This window comes from Ambystoma mexicanum, chromosome 3p (assembly GCF_040938575.1).
Source record: "Ambystoma mexicanum isolate Mex_15411 chromosome 3p, UKY_AmexF1_1, whole genome shotgun sequence".
NCBI lineage: Eukaryota > Metazoa > Chordata > Amphibia > Caudata > Ambystomatidae > Ambystoma > Ambystoma mexicanum.
Window position 1 is genome coordinate 1,073,158,435 of NC_090925.1, and position 16,030 is coordinate 1,073,174,464.

The window sequence follows — 16,030 nt, forward strand, 5'->3', positions numbered from 1 at the left end:
CAGACCTAGCGGAAAACGATGGCGGTAATCATTTACCGCCATCGTTTTTCGCTTACCGCCAGGGTCGTAATGAGGCCCACTGTCAAGCATAGAGTGTTGGAGGATCTGGTTCTTCTGGTAGCAGGTTTCATGGTAGATTTGTTAGCTAGATATGGTGGTGCTAGGTGGTTGAGGGACTTGCACGTGAGGCAGATGGTTTTTAAATCGATTTTCTGGCATATGGAGAGCCATTTGCAGGCTTTCCTGGTAGTGGAAATATGCTCTTGTCTGGGAATGTTGAGGGCTGCGCGCAGAGCGTTATTCTGTAGTACTTGTAGTTTGTTGAGTATGGATTGGTTGGCACCTAGGTACAGGTTGTTGCAGTATTCCAGTCTGGATTGTATGAGGGCTCTGGCGAGGGTGAGGCAGCTGTTGGGTGAAAGGAAGGGTCTACTGGCCCTAATGAGCTTGCCGGTGACGGCAGAGGCTGAGGCAATCATATCGGTTTGTTTGGAAAGGTTGGTGCTGGCATCCAGATAGAACCCAAGGGTTTTCACGCTTTTGGCAATAGGGATGGTGTGACCATCGATTGTGATGTTATTGTAGCTGGGATTCAGTTTGGTTAGGGTGTTAGGGGAGCCAACGATAAGGAGCTCTGTCTTCTCATCGTTCAGGCAGAGGCCATGTGAGGCCATCCATGCCTGAATGATGGAGAATATTTCGTTGATCCAGGCGACGTCTGCTTGGTAATCACCTGTGATGGTGAGGAGTATCTGGGTGTCATCTGCGTAGTTTGCGTAGGTGACACCCAGATGGTCCAGTTGGTCAAATAGAGGCTTTGTAAATATATTGTACAAAGTGGGGGATACACAAGATCCCTGTGGGACTCCGCATGTGATGGGGATGGGATCTGCTGCAGATGTTCTTGAGAACACCCGCATGGTTCTATTTGCCAGGAAGGATTATATCCATGTGATGGCAGAAGGGAAGAAGTGAGCTGCGGTGGCTAGGTGACTGCAGAGGATTTCGTGGCTGACCAGGTCAAAGGGCGCTGAGAGGTCTAGGAGGAGTAGAATTGCAGCATTGCCTTTATCTTTAATTTCATCAATCTGGCTGAGATCAACAAGGGCAGTTTCTGTTCCGTGTTGAGGTCTGAAGCCAGATTGACGTATTCCTAATAATTGGTTGGATTCCAGGTATTCCTGAATTTGGATGTAGGCGACTCTGTCCAGGATTTTTAGGAGGAATGGGACTGTGGTGATGGGCCTGTAGTTGGTGGGTATGGCTGGATCAAGGGATTCTTTTTTCAAAGGTGGGAGAACCCATGATTGTTTTAGGTTGCTGGGTATGGAATTATTGGTGAAGGATAGGTTCATTAGTTTGGTGATGAAGGGGGAAAGCTCTCTAGCTGCATCTTTTATGATCTGGGCGGGGCAGCTGTCTCCTTTGCAGTTTGAAGGTTTTAAGGAGGCGATGATTTTTTGAACTTCCGTAGTGGTAACTTTCTTAAACGTGAAGGCCAAACTGGTGATCTTGTCATTGGAGAGTTGTTGGCGCTTGTTCTCAATTTTGGTTTGGAGTCCTGAGATTTTGTTGTTGAGGGTGTTTTGGATGCTAGTGCACCAGGATTTGTCTTTCAAGCGGTGTATGGAGGTGGAATAGGTTTTTCTAGTTCCTTTAGAATGTGAAATAATTCTTTGGTGGAGGATCCTGCCTGAGCAATCCTAGTGTTGTATACCTCTTTTTTGGTGCAAATTATCTTGTTTTTGTACAGTGCGGATAGGTTAGTGTGGTTGGATTTATTTTCCGCGGTGGGATTAGTTTTCCAAGTGTGTTGTGCCTTGGCTTTCTTTTTTCTGAATGATTTGAGCTCAGGGGTGTACCACGAGTTCAGATGAGCTTTAGGTTTGTCTTTTTGTAGCTTCAGCGGGGCAACAGTATCCACTGCTCTAGCCATGGAATTATTGAAGGTGTCGACCAGCAGGTTTAAGTCAGCGTTGGCAGGGAGAGCATTGAGGGTGGGTAGGATCAGTGGTAGTAGGGCTTCAGCAGTGATGTTGCGTTCATTCCTAGTGGGACAGGCTGGTGCCAGGAGGTATTTATTGGGCAGTATCTGCTTAGTGTTGATCTCAAGAGGAATCATGTGGTGGTCCGTCCATGCCAGAAGTTGGGGCTCCTTGCAGGTTGTATTGCAATTGTAAATTGCTACCCAGTCGAGGGTTCTGCCCTTTAGGTGGGTGGGTAGTACAATGAGTTGTGTGAAGTCTTGATCTGTTAGGACGTTGGCTAGGGATGCAGCATGTGCATCGTGAGGGTCCTGGTAACCGAGGTTGAAGTCCCCGAGGATCCTGATTTGTGCTGATGGTTTGGAGTTTTCAGTGATGATAGATGTGATGTCTTCTTCAAAGATTCCGGGGGGGCTTGGGGGTCTGTATATGAGGTGGAGGGTGATCGTGGTTGTGGGGGATGTTTGTAGTTTGGCTGTGAGTATCTCGCAGGATGTGAGTGAGACTGTAGAAGCTAATTTGAGGTCTAGGGAGGCTTTGGAAATGATCGCTACACCTCCACCTCTAGCGTTAGGTCTATCAGCTCTGAGGATAGAGTATTTGTCCGGGATGGCTAACGATAAATGAGGTCCGGACGCCTCATGAAGCCAAGTTTCTGTTAGGGCTAGGAAGTCCAGGTCATTGGTAAGGATGATGTCTGCAATTTCTGTGGGGTGGGCAGCCAAGGATCTGATATTGAGTAGGGCACCTTTTAATGGGAGAGGTATGGGCTTATTTTGCGCATTGTGCTTCGTAGTGGTTTTGGTGTTAGGTTTGGGGTTGGGCCTAGTAGTTGTAGTGGGGAGCCTGGTGCCTAGTCTGTTGTTATGGGTTGTGAGGTTGGGAGTGAGGGAGGAGGGGGTTAGGCTGGAGGGCTTGGAATGGGCGGGATGTTTGGGATTCAGTTTAGTTTTGTTGGGCATAGTGATAGGGCTGGGGAGGCTGTGGGTTGTGTTGGCTGGGGGAACTAGGTCCACACGGGAAGTATGGGGGTGGTGGTAAGTGGGAGGGAAGGGGGATGCGGAGGGTAGGAATGGTGTGGGGCAGGGGATGGGGTGGTGTCTAGGGCACCTGTTAGGAAAGATTTCTTAATTGTAGGTAATTTTCCTTCCATGTGGCAACCCCTAAACTTTTTGCTGTTGTTTTCACCAGGATCTAGACTTTGCCAGAGAAGTGCAGCCTTCTGCCGCACTCCTCTGGGCTTTTGCTCCATTCTTACGGGGAAACTGACATGCCCTTAAGACAGTCAGTACCGGGAAATGTTGTTTCCCGTAGTTTCTTTATCATGTTGCAACTTTCGCGCAACATGGCACAAGAGGGCACTGTAAGCAAAGTTATTGCTCTCTTGAGTCTCTAGTCTTCTAGAGGCCCTAGATACTCTCTCTGGATTCATAACGAACGGTGCAAGTGAATCACGGACGGGACTGGTGGCAGCAATCGTTTCTTTGTGTTTTTGAGCTCCTTTTGGCGTTTAAGCGCGTTTCTCGTGCTAAGCCCAAAATGGTGGCCTGGCTCCCAAAATGGCCAGACCACGAGGCTCGTTGTCCTGTCCGCTGACCGTCTTGCCCCCTTTACCTTCCCCAGGTCGAGCTGACCCGGGCCCTTCCTTATTTGGGCATGTACTTTCCCGCGAAACACAGATGCGTTCGCGGGCTTCTACAGGCCTTGTGTGTGCCTCCAGGATGTGGGCTGGGATGTCTGGTCCCAATACACATATTGGGTGCCAGAGAGTCTAGGGTGGTGTGAATGCCTGGTACCTCCATGGTCCGTGATAGGTCCACGTATGATGTGAGTGTTTTGTGAGCAGATCTCCCATTGGGTCCCCTCCGTTTTGGTGCGAAGGGAACCGTGGATAAGAGGGGGCTGGAAACACCACTACCATGTCGATCTCCTGAGTTCTCACCGAACAAAGGAATACAGGAGCCAAGTATCCTGCAACCACCAGGCTGAACTGAGGAATCGCTGGTGACCCGCTGAAGGACTGCTCCTCTGCACTGCTGTCGCTTTGTGAAACCCTTTCTACCTCTGATCGAACGAGAAGGCCTGTACTGGTACTTCGACCCTTGGAATAGTGGGAACAACTATTCTCGGCATCTTCACCATCTCCTGCACGTAAGCCTTCGGAAGTGTCTCTGGGCCATCCAGCAAACTGACCAGCCTACCCAGGAGTCTTGCTCTGTAACCGCCGTCAGGTTGTGTTGTATTACGAGTCCTTGTCACTCTCACACGATTCGTACACTTGGCATTCCCAGGTCTGAAGTGAGTAGTGTACATTTGGCTGAAATACACACGGCTGCTCCGTTGCCCTGCTGTGGTAACAAACTGTGCGGGTTCACTGCGTTTGAGACATCCTCAACTCAACTTCTGCTGCTGCAGAAACTACACGACACAGAGACATCCCCTGCTCGTATCTGAACCTGCCAGCACTGGGTCTGCCTGCATCGGGGACCGGTGAGTAGCATCGCTAGGAACTGGTCGCCCTCCTGCAGGAGCCTATAGCTTTTCCCCGCTGTGTCTAACAGCACGCCTTTCCGTACTCGCACTCTGCTTCTGCCCACAGTGGAGGCTGCGCTTGAGTCGCGGAGCTCTGTTCATCTTCATTTGTTCACCGAACTAAACTGCCTGATTCCCTCGAAGAGACTTCCCTTTTTGCCAGTTGGCACCAGCGTGTGCAGGTACTTTTGAGCACAAGGCTCCACTCTTTGTAGGGCTTGGACTTCCTTTTAGTTAGGTGCCTCTGAAGGCGGACTGGGTCTAATTATTATTTGCACTGCCTGTTTTCCTCCCCATCTAGGTGGTCTACACATTTTGTGCGTCTCACTCGTTAGACTCGTTTGTATTTGTATATTTGTATATATATTGTATTGGTTTGGTATGTGTTGGTTTACTTGATTTTTATTGTGATTTCTCACTACGGTCAATGTTACAAAGGCCTTGCAATAAATGTGTATATATTTTTAATATAACACCTGCTTGGAGTAATTTGTAAGTGTCCTTGCTTTGTGTGCTCCTTGTGGGCTTTCAGTCACCCTCACCCCTCTTGAGACCTAGTCTTGACCGCCGCGATCGCTACCCTGATTGGTCTGGCTTGTCCAGAGGTTACCCTGTTCCAAGAAACTAGGCTGGCCTTCTGAACCTCTGCCCCTGCAGGACAGAGTTCAGAAATCCGTCTTAACAGCACCCGAGTTTAGCCAGGCCGTCCTGGTAGGCTATGTAGCTGTTACTGCTACAGGGTACATTGTCCAAAGTTATGCAGAAAGGGAACATGATTAGGGCAAGCCAGAAGATCATGGTCTGGCGACAGCAGTGCGTAGTGCTAGAGGCTGATGGCGCTAGATGTGGCGCGCGCCAAACTGAGGATGGTAGTGGCTAGTTTGAAGTGGATGAAGTAAGCTGGAGGGTAACCAGTAACTGGTTTGGGAATAATTGCACTTGAGCTAAAGTGTAGCAGTTTTCAGTCAGGGAGTGGTGATTTAAGATAAAGAGCAAAGGGGTAGCCTTTAACTTCAAGATGACACATTTAGCTAGAAAAACAACCAAATTCAAGGTACAATTGGTCTGAGTGCTCCTTAAAGCACTGTAATAACTTTGGCTGCACAAACATCTAGATTCGAAATGGCACATAGGGTCAGACTACACCTGGATTTCTGAAACACATTTGGCGAGTCAATGCAGAAACACAGTTGGGCTAAATGCAATATAGGGCGTAGGGCATTTTGGCTAGTAAATGCAAAATAAAAACAGTTGGGCTAAATGCAATAGAGGGCGCAGGGTATTTTGGCTAGTCAATGCAAAAAACACAGTGGGGCTAAATGCAATAGAGGGCGCAGGGCACTTTTGGCTAGTCAAGGCAAAAACACAGGTGGGCTAAATGCAATATAGGGCGCAGGGCACATGAAGGCTAGTAGATTTAAAAAACACAGGTGGGCTAGATGCAATTATAGGCACAGGCGCTTTTAGGCAAGTCAGTGTAGCCTGGTAACAGTAATGGATTAACGTTCATGTGCTTATTTAAAACAGTAGGTGTATCTCTAAATGTGGCAGACACTCTAGGCTATGGATGCATATGACTGTTAAAAGCAGTAAGGGATCAGCTAAATGCTGTAGTCACCTGTGAAGGTGAATCTGACTGTAGTAGTAAGGGTGACAGTTAGTTTCAACAGTGTGAAGTTCATAGGTAACAGTTAGCAGTGAATCGGTAGATACAGCACAAGAAGGACAGTGGCATGTTTGTCATCTCGCAAGTAAAGGCGGGCATGCGCGGCACTATGCAGGCAGGTGATATGTTACAGACACATACACAAGGCAGTAGTGGTTTAGCGAAGTTCAGATGGGCAGTAGCCTCGGTAGTAGTTGGAGGGTTAAGATCCAGGGTGAAAGCAGCAAGTGAAGTAGCGGAGTGTTAGAATGTTAGGCAATGTTGCTTCAGTGATCCGGACGCGTACGTCGGGCACTCCTCAGTGTTAGCCAAAGTCTTTATAACTGTAGCCAGCTTAGTTAGTCAAGGCTGCTGCGTAATCTGCTACAGAAAGCAGGTTGCCACAAAGAGACAATCGAGAAAAAAAAACGCACAGCATTGTTTTCCTCTGTACATAAATCGAACGGTTAACTTTTTATTTCACAAAGGAGGTTCAGTTGTGATTATATATTTTTCACAGTGGCACACAGTGGAAAATGAACCGGATTCGGACAAAAATGGTCTCACCGAATTATGAATCCAGGAAAGGAAAAGAATATCAATATGCCCAAACTACAACACACTGCAGTAAGCATCTGCTCCCAGCGTTTGGAGTTTAGTGCCCAGATGCATACCTCTCAACTAAAACGCTTTTGGCGGGTATCACCAGCCTGCTCCCGGCCCCAAGTTGACGGCAGTCAGCTCAGCAACACTGAAAGACGTGTAGGCCCTGGCCTATACGTCGTTCAGTGTTGACTGGGGCCATGGGTAGACCACATAGTTTGGGCCCCGGGGAGTGTAAGTGTAACACAGTGTTAACTCCCCGGGCCCGACAGAAAAGAAACAACATCACTTACCGGCAAGCAAGCTCGTGGTGGGCGCTGGTGGACCAGGCCTGTCTCGGCTGGGCTGGTGTAGACTCTGGAAATCAGCATCAGCAGCAGTCTCGTTGTGACTCGTGACTCTCTCAAACTCAAAGAAAGAGAGACGTGTGAAGGCGGCGCAGGCGCACGCACACACTTTGCGCCGCAAGTGATTCTGCATAGATACAGTAATATCATTGGCTGTTTATCAGCCAATGCAAGGGTTGTCATTGGCTGATAAACAGCCAATGACATTACTGTATCCATGGCAGGGGAGCGAATGTGCGCTGTTTGCGCACATTTTATACTGGCAGGGCCACCCCTGAAGCGCCCCGCCAGGCTTCTAATGAAAGGGGCTACGTAGAGAGCGTGGAGCTACGAGCTCCACGCATTCTACTATTGGAAAAAAATACTAAATTGGGACGTGCCCCGCTGTTAAAGCCAGGCTCGGCCTGTGTATCAGCCTGATACACTATTGTTACCTTGCCACAGCACCCCCGCGCTGTTGGCAAAGGAAATGCAGCATCTTCTAAGCTAAAAGAGATTCAATCGGAGAAGTTCTCTGATTGAATCTCTTTTAGCTTCTCTCTTTCTATTCTGGGAAGGGGCGCCCGGCCGCCCTATGATAGCAGCCGCCACTGGTCAGGAGGTGTGGGGGGCTCAGAGTGGTTCTATTCATACTGTTATAGTCACATCACCTCTTTTTAGGGAATGGTATTTCTTTCAGTATCATATTGTAGGGCAGTCGTGCCATGTTGCCAGAATATCCATTATAATGTGCATGAACATTTTTCATGTAGTGACTTTTAATAAAGATAATTTTGCATTTTTTGTTATGCTGACTGGATTTTCTGTTTATTGAGTTCACCAACGTAGTCTAATTGACATTATAAAAAAATGATAATGTATGTTTGCAGTGCCCCACTACATGTCGCTTGTATAAATGAAACGTGTGCAGTCTGAGGGCAGAGAAGGATTAGGGTAACTAGGGGACTGGGGTGGGGAGAAGGAGTGCAGAGAGAATGAGGATACATTGTGGATAATGATGGGGATGTGGTTGTGAGTATCTGGGGTGCTTCCTTGTATTGTGTAAATATGTAAAGAAAAGAAACGGTTATTCACTGTAGTGACTACTGCACTCCTATTCCTCCATACTGAGGGACGGGACCAGGCCGTTTCCACCCCAATAAACACTGTCCCGTTTTCATTTGCTGCACGTTTGGGCACGCTTAAGTGAGCCCTCCCACACTGACTGCTCCCATCGGCCTAGTCTGTGAGTCCTTGACCACATGTCAGGTACTTGTATGTAATCGATTTGTGATGGACCGAGAGTGGGTTGTATGGAGAAAAAGGGACCATGGACTGGGATTACAGTAGTCACTAAGGTGAGTTACCATTTCTTACCCCTATGTTCAGTCTCCTTTCCTCCATTCATGATATGAGATTTCACAGCAAAAAGCAGCTTTGGGGAGAGGACAAACTGAACTGGCTAGTGAACAGGTCGTATAAGACAGCCTGTCCGAAAGTGGTGTAGAGGAGGAGCCAAGTGCCTCTACCACAAGTCCCGCCCCCATTTTTGCCTACATGTTGGAAACCGGAAATTGTGACATTCACAACGCCAATATGGTCTCTATACCGCAAAAAGTCCTTGAAACAAGGTACCCATTGAGAAAACCCTATATGATGTACCCGCAGAGAAATGGCAGTCTTTTAAAGGAGGTTCTGGAAGGAAGTGTGAAGATGAATGAAAGAGAAGACTTGTGACGCCACTTGAAGCAGAAATGACGCAACCAGAAGAGAAGACAATGAAGAGAGTATATGAACCTTATAGAAGCTCATAGCGAAGTAAAGAATTGATTAACATTTCATGAGCAAAACGAAGATTACACGTGCCGAGAGCACTGAAGAAAATCCAAGCCATTTTTTTTTTCTTGATTTATTGTGCAGTAGCCAAAATTTGTCTTTTAGCACATTTCAACAAACAGTACACAAAGATAAAACAGATAAAATTCATCAATCACTATACATACTCTGCTACAAGTCGTTTTATAATTGTACAGATGCTGAAACACAAGTAGACTAACTAATCATGAGGCTGGCTATAAGCAGTGAGTAGACTTCAGGCGATGCCACCAATATATATAAAAGTGTGCATAGAATCTGGATGTTCCACGATGCATTTTAGCAAAATAGGACCCCATTAACAGAAGGACTGAAAGTGTGGTGCACTTGAAGAAAACAGCTGACGGTGAAGGACGTTTTGAGAAAGGTTCTCTGGCCTGGTGTCAAGGATTGGGGCAGCCAAGAAACTGGTTATCTATTCGAGACGATAAAATGAACATGAGAAGCGAGACAAGCTCCTGTTGAGGTGTAATGGAAAAACACTAGAAGTGCCAGGATTTATTCATTAAACATTGTAAAATGTGAAGAAGGAGCTCAAAACACGGTCTCCTGTGACATGGTCAAGATGAAAATGGACTTTGGGCAAGCTAAACCGAGACCAGAAGATAAGGCTGTAAAGACCAGAGGGGGTGTCTGTACTTCCGCTCTCTATACGGTAGAGGAGAGGCACAGGGGACCCCTACCAAGATTCTCTATTATTGGTACGTGGTCGAGCAATCAAGGCCTGGCTTCTCAGGAGGTGATGCAGGCTGGTTCTTAAGTACAGTGTCGTCCCCAAGCACCCACAAAGGAATGTCCACACACTGTATAGGTTAAAACGCAGTCTTTATATAATTCGAGGTGATGTACACTATCACAAGAACTCACTTTGTACTCAGAAATCAACAATGGTAAATATATACAGTTCTAAAGTGGTACCATTAACGTTATCAGATCTCATTAAAGTGCATACGGTCAGAATGGTTGTGGGTCAAAGTTTCAAAAACAAAAGGATTGAATGCCTTTTGTTCGGCAGTCAATGGACCAAAAAAAAGGATCAAATTTTATTTTTTATTTTTTTTATGGGGGGGTTCCCCCTCAACACCCGTTTTCTTTATTAAAAACACTTTTTTTACCAACCCAAACTAAAAAAATATATAAATAAATACATTAAAAAAATGTGATCCTTTTGTATTCGAGCAAAAGGTCATTCAATCCTTTATTTTCGATCCTTTGACTGGACACGTTAGAATGATACACAGATCGAAATAAAGAGGAAACCAGCAGTAGAGAGAGGAAGGAAAGCAAGATGGTTGAACAATTGGCAGAATACTGGTCACTACCATTAAACACAGTTCTGTTTGGAGATCACCCCACCTGGGCAACCTGTAGAAGAAAAATACAAGCCCAGTCCATATATTGTTATTACTACACTTCCCAATAGTTCTGCAACCCCAAAGTACCTGGCGTTGTAGCATTCCTCGTCGGGGAATCGACAGCCCTTCTTGAGCGCCCTCCCTTTAAGGCAGGAGTCACGGGTCGTCGAACATGTGACGGAGAACAGGTCAAGCTACGACGGTGAAGTGGCTGTGTCGGTCCTATCGGTGCTCATTGACGGGGAAGCGTAAACGTCCTGCAAGGAAGAGGCATGCGGTGCACCTCAGTGCCGATAGTTCAGGACTGCAAAGAGTTTGAAGAACTGTGGCCCAGCAAGGGCGTCGAGTCGTCGGTGACTCTGTGGTCTTTGGGTGGCGGGAAACCCACCGGTGGATGCTCCTCGGCGGTCAGGCCTTCTCCAGCAGAATACAACGGCGACGATGTGGACGAGAGCGTCCTTGGATTCGTAAGTTCTTAGGCAAACTGGAGCACGTCGGCTCCAGTCGGCGACGGCGGTCGTCGACAGTGGTGGACAACAGTCCGGGCGCTTCTCCTTGGAGTTCCGCAGCAGTCCCCATATCGGGTCGACAGCCTGTCAAAGGTCTGTCTACCAGGGTGCTTAGGCAAAGATCAGCTGGTGCACGATGGTCCCTCGTAGCTCGGGAAGAGGGCGCCTGACCAGGACCTCTCTGGGTCAGTCCTTGGAGGCACAGCAGCTTTCAGATTGGGAAGGAGAGCAACAGCAATTCTTCTCGTCCAGCAGTGCTTCAAGGTCAAGCTTCAGTTACTCCAGTTACTCGTTGTAGTGGACTTCAGCTTCTGAACACGATTCCTAACACTGAGAGGTCCCCAGATATACTCTTGGTCTCCCATTCATTCCGCTGGGTCACACTCAAGCATCCAATCATGACTAAGGGCATTCATGCAGGCAGGCAGCCAATCAGGCCATTCACTCCTCTCCAGACACTCACAACAAGTTATGCATATTGGGACAAGTACCGAGCCATTAAACACTCCATACTGCATTCATACTGGTTTCGGGCAGGGCTGTCACAGTCATTGTGTCAAACACCAGATACTAGACACCCACAACATAGAATGCATATTCACACACACTCCATGCACCCAGGTCCCACCCACAGGCGTACCCACAACATACGGTCATTGAGAAGGCTCCAGCCAGTCTCGTCAGCACTTCCCCACACTACCATATATGGAACTTCACCCAACAGCCAGTTAGGGGGAAGGAACAGAGGCAGGGCTTCACGGGACTTCGGGAAGATCAAGGTAACTGGTGATGGAAGGCAAGAGGCCATGGGGGCCATTTTATCTCCATCAGGAATCTACCGATTCCAATGACAGGGCCTGGGCATCCCAAAATGGAGGACGCTCAGTGCACCAGTCATTTCAGCACAGAGCTGCAACCAGCCCGTAACCTGCTCTGTGGGTCACACACAGGTGCCCAAAAACATACACTAGGGGCCCAGGGTTGCACCCCTACTCATGGGTGCCATAAGGGTATCCCATGAGTCAGTTCACCAAACCAAAAGAGAGAGCTGCACCGCCAGGAGTCCCATATGAACTCCTGCACGTAAAACACAACAGAACACACAATAAAAAACAGTAAAGGACAAGGATAGGAAGGCCCTGTCCCTCCGATGCATTTCCATCATCACAAAAACCATGCTCACACTCCCTTCTATTCTCAGGCACTGTGATACTTGCAAGGCAGAGTTCAAAGACTAATTCGAATGGCAGACAGTAGGAGTGATGATGGATGTTGGGCTAAATGGGTGGGGAGGCATGGTCAAGTCCAACCCTCCAGCACCTGGGGTACCTGCTTGGGTGCTGCTAGCGAGTGGAATATTCCAGAATGGTACAAGTGTGCCAACCAATCATAGAGGGCCACATAGTGAAGAGACCTATAGTTGGAAAGCCAATGAAACGTGTATTTTATGACACTGAAGGTGACTTGCACTAGGTGTGGGAATAGCTGTCCACCTGACCTTAGAGATCCAATCACAGTCCTATCCCCATTAGAATGTATACTTAGATGTCCCCCTTAAGCCTATCACAACTCCAAGTAGGTTTTCTTATTTTGCCACGTAGTATGATGTAACGTTTGACACATTTTTGTTATAAATATGTATTTTTTCATGTGAAACATTGAGAATGCTTGTGTGGCGTCCGTTGATGCTTGTTGTACTCCCTGTTTTAGATACTTGTTAATAAAACAGCTAAAGATTGCCAACTTTCTGAGTCGGTCTAATTATTGGTGTAGAGTAAAATCTGCATCCCTATCCATCCCAGATAGAGATACCTCACTTAAAGGGCCTACGGGTTCAGTGGCATCAGCCCAGGAACTGTTGTTCAGACAACAGTGCTCTTAGCCAATGGTGAAGCCATGCTTGTAACATCCGTAGCTGTGGCTTCCATCATGATGGCATGAGCATAAATGCCTTTAGACGGCTCATGCCTTTGCATGGAGTAGAGTAGCAGTTCTTATGCCTGAAACTAGCCACCTGGCAATAGTGGTCTTAGAGGCCTGTGAGCTGGGGTGTTGACTGCTGAAAGTAATGAAAAGGGAGTGTGATCTCTTGAACTGCTTAGTTTCAATGCAGGTAGCACTCCTGATATCGAGAGAATGAAGAGCGACGTCTGCCGAAGACCGAGTTTCAGAAAAAAGGATATGAAGTATTTGAGCGATAATGATTCCAAGACGACATTCAAATACAAAACTGGAGGAGGACTCTTGACCGGATAGAGCCTGTAGAGACTCTCAAGGTGTCTGCGCACAGCATTTTTGGAAGTGGAGAAGGTATCCTGGGTGCTACGATTTTCCCCCGAAAGCTGACAATAAGATTGACAGGAGTCACCCGACATAAAGTGGGAGAAAGGATCTCAGAAAGGATCTCAGAGCCCAGTAACAGAACATGGTCACTTGCTTCTGTACTCATACCAGGTAGATGCTTTCGTGGCTGTCTGATTTATTTCCATATTTTCTGCTTAAAACCTGAGATGGCCTTGGGTGAGCTGCTTAGGAACCATTCTGCTAAGCTCATTAATCATTGAGGGGGTGGAGGACCCTGCCCAGGAGTTGCTGTAGGAAATTGTGTATTGCTGAAAGAGGAATCAGACCCTTGCATGATGCTTCCTTCAGGTGGGAGAACCAAAAGTGGGCTGGCCATTGAGCAGCTATTAGTATGTGAGTGTCATTCCTGCAGTTGGAGAACGTCTCGGGATACCTGGGGAGAAGAGGAATTGGAAGAAAAATAGCAGGGACCAGGTATCCTAATGGATCAACATGATATGTCCCACAGAGTTCCTGCCCACTCCTCCCCTGTAGGTGAAGAGAGGCCACTTTCGACTCTCGGTTGTCGGAAAGAGGACTAGCTGTGAGTAACCCCATTGCGTAAAAGCAGCCACCAAGATGCAGTGCTTGATCTCCTACTCTTGATCCAGTGACATCACCCTGTTAAGGAAGTTGGCCTCCACCTTGAGCATCCCTTGTATATGAACAGCCTCCAAGGAAATGCAATGCTAGATGGACCACTCCTTAATTCGTATTGGCAGGAGGCACAAGGAAGGAATGAAAGCCCCCCCCCCCTGCCTGTTCAGAAATAACATGGAGGTTGAACTGTTAGTCTTCCTGGGAACTCCCTTCCCTTTGAGTACTGTAAGGAAAGCCTTTAGGGCATTAAAAATTGCCTGATGTTGATATGAAGATGGTCCCCCCCCTGAGAGCATAGGCTGTGTGCCTTGAGAGGTCCCAAGCTGGCCAATCACCACCTGAGGGAGGGGTCTGTGGTGACACATTCCTTTGTGTCTGAATCTTGAACTCTATGATGCCAAGTCCTGGTCCATAATGGATGGAATCCCTATGCAGTCTGATTGTCTCCTTGTAGCTTGGATCCAAGAGCTGTCTAAGTGCAACTGGAGATGTCTCATTTCAGGTGAGCCAGTGGAACGCATAGTATGCCTGCAGCCATAAATCCTAGGAGACTCTGAAACCACCAATCAGAAACCAAATGTCTCCTCTGAAAATGGACTGCAGCAGCTTATATTCCCATGATCCTTTGTTGAGATGGTAAAATCTCTACAGCCTTTGAGTCCCACTCAAACCCCTAAAAGGGCAGTCTCTGTGAAGGGACCAAGTTTGATGTCTGATGGTTGATGTAAAATCCTAGACTGAAGAGTGTCCATCAATAATTGGGACAATGTGGCTGCTTGCTGCACAGAAGATGTATAGAACAGCCAATCATCCAATTATTGGTAAACATATATCCCCCTCAAATGAGAAAAGATGATGTGCGTGTTCATAAGTTTGGTAAATACTCTCTGAGCTGAGTTCAGTCCAAATGTGAGGGCCCTGAATCAAAAATGCATCTGTCTGATGGAGGACCTCTGGATTCTCAGACAGGGTTTCCAGATGGAAATGTGTAGGTATGAGTCGTTGAGGTCCACAGGGCAAAACCAGTCATCCACTTGAACAGATCCCAGGATCAGGGCAGGCATGGCCATCTTGAACTTTTCCCTGGGGAGAAAGGATTGAAGCCAGCCCGATTCTTCTTGGGCACAGAGAATAGATGGGAGTAGAACTCCTGGCCCCTTTGACCTGGGGAAATGACTTCTATGGCCTTCATGGAGAGGAGCTTGAGTGTAAGCTATCTGGTTGAGAGGAGGGTAAGAGGAACAGAAAAACAGTAGCCCTTAGGTCCTCATCACGCTATTAGCTCTATCACCAAACCCCCCGCCGCTATTGGCACCAGATCACGGGTTTGGCGGAACGGTAAGTCCCCATTCCCCATTGGGCCCATTTGGACATTTCTCATTCCCCATTGGACCCAATCGGGAATGTGTGGTGCTTTTACCGCCGGCAGTGTTACCGCCGGCGATAATAGCGCTGAAAAATTGGAAATACTGCGGCGGGTTTGCTCAGAGCTGGGGTAAATCTGCCAAGTCTGTGATTTGGCAGACACTTAAATGTGGCGGTAATAGCTTTACTGCCGCATTTAAGGGTTACCGCCAAACTCATGAAGAGGCCCAGTACTATGTAGAGTCACAAGGGGTCCCGAGAGAAGGTTTGCCAGCACAAATAGTGATGGTGGAGCCTGCAGCCAACTGGGGTTGTGTGGACCTGGCTCAATCCATCATTGCTTTTTCGGATCTGATGGAGCTGTAGAGAGGATTTAGCATAGAAGCTCTTGGAAGAGGAGTGAGGTACCTTGTCCTGGAAGTCACAAAACCCACCAACGGACTTCTGTCTGGCATACCTAGAGAAAGGTAACTGCTGAAATGATTCATGACCAGGTTTGGGGAGGACCTGTGCGGAAATATATCTAGAGCAGTCTCACAGGAATATGTGCTTCCCTGAAATCCGTTTGCTAAAATCTGTGGAACTAGTTCACGATTACACTTTTTAAACACAGGACACTTGGCTAGGGAAATACCAGACTTAGTGTAATGCCGGGCACACTCATTTTTCACATGGGTAATACTGATCACCAGATCGCACAGCAATAAAAAACACACACATTTTCTAGGTTTCTGCCCCAAGGCACTTCATATTATTTCTGCAGACAACAGCAAAAACACAAAGAGATAAATATTGCAAAGGACGTTAATTGGATACATGTAAAACACAGCAATAAAAGCATCACAATCGATCAATGCACTGCATTAATATTTGTAATTACTGGTATCAGCCC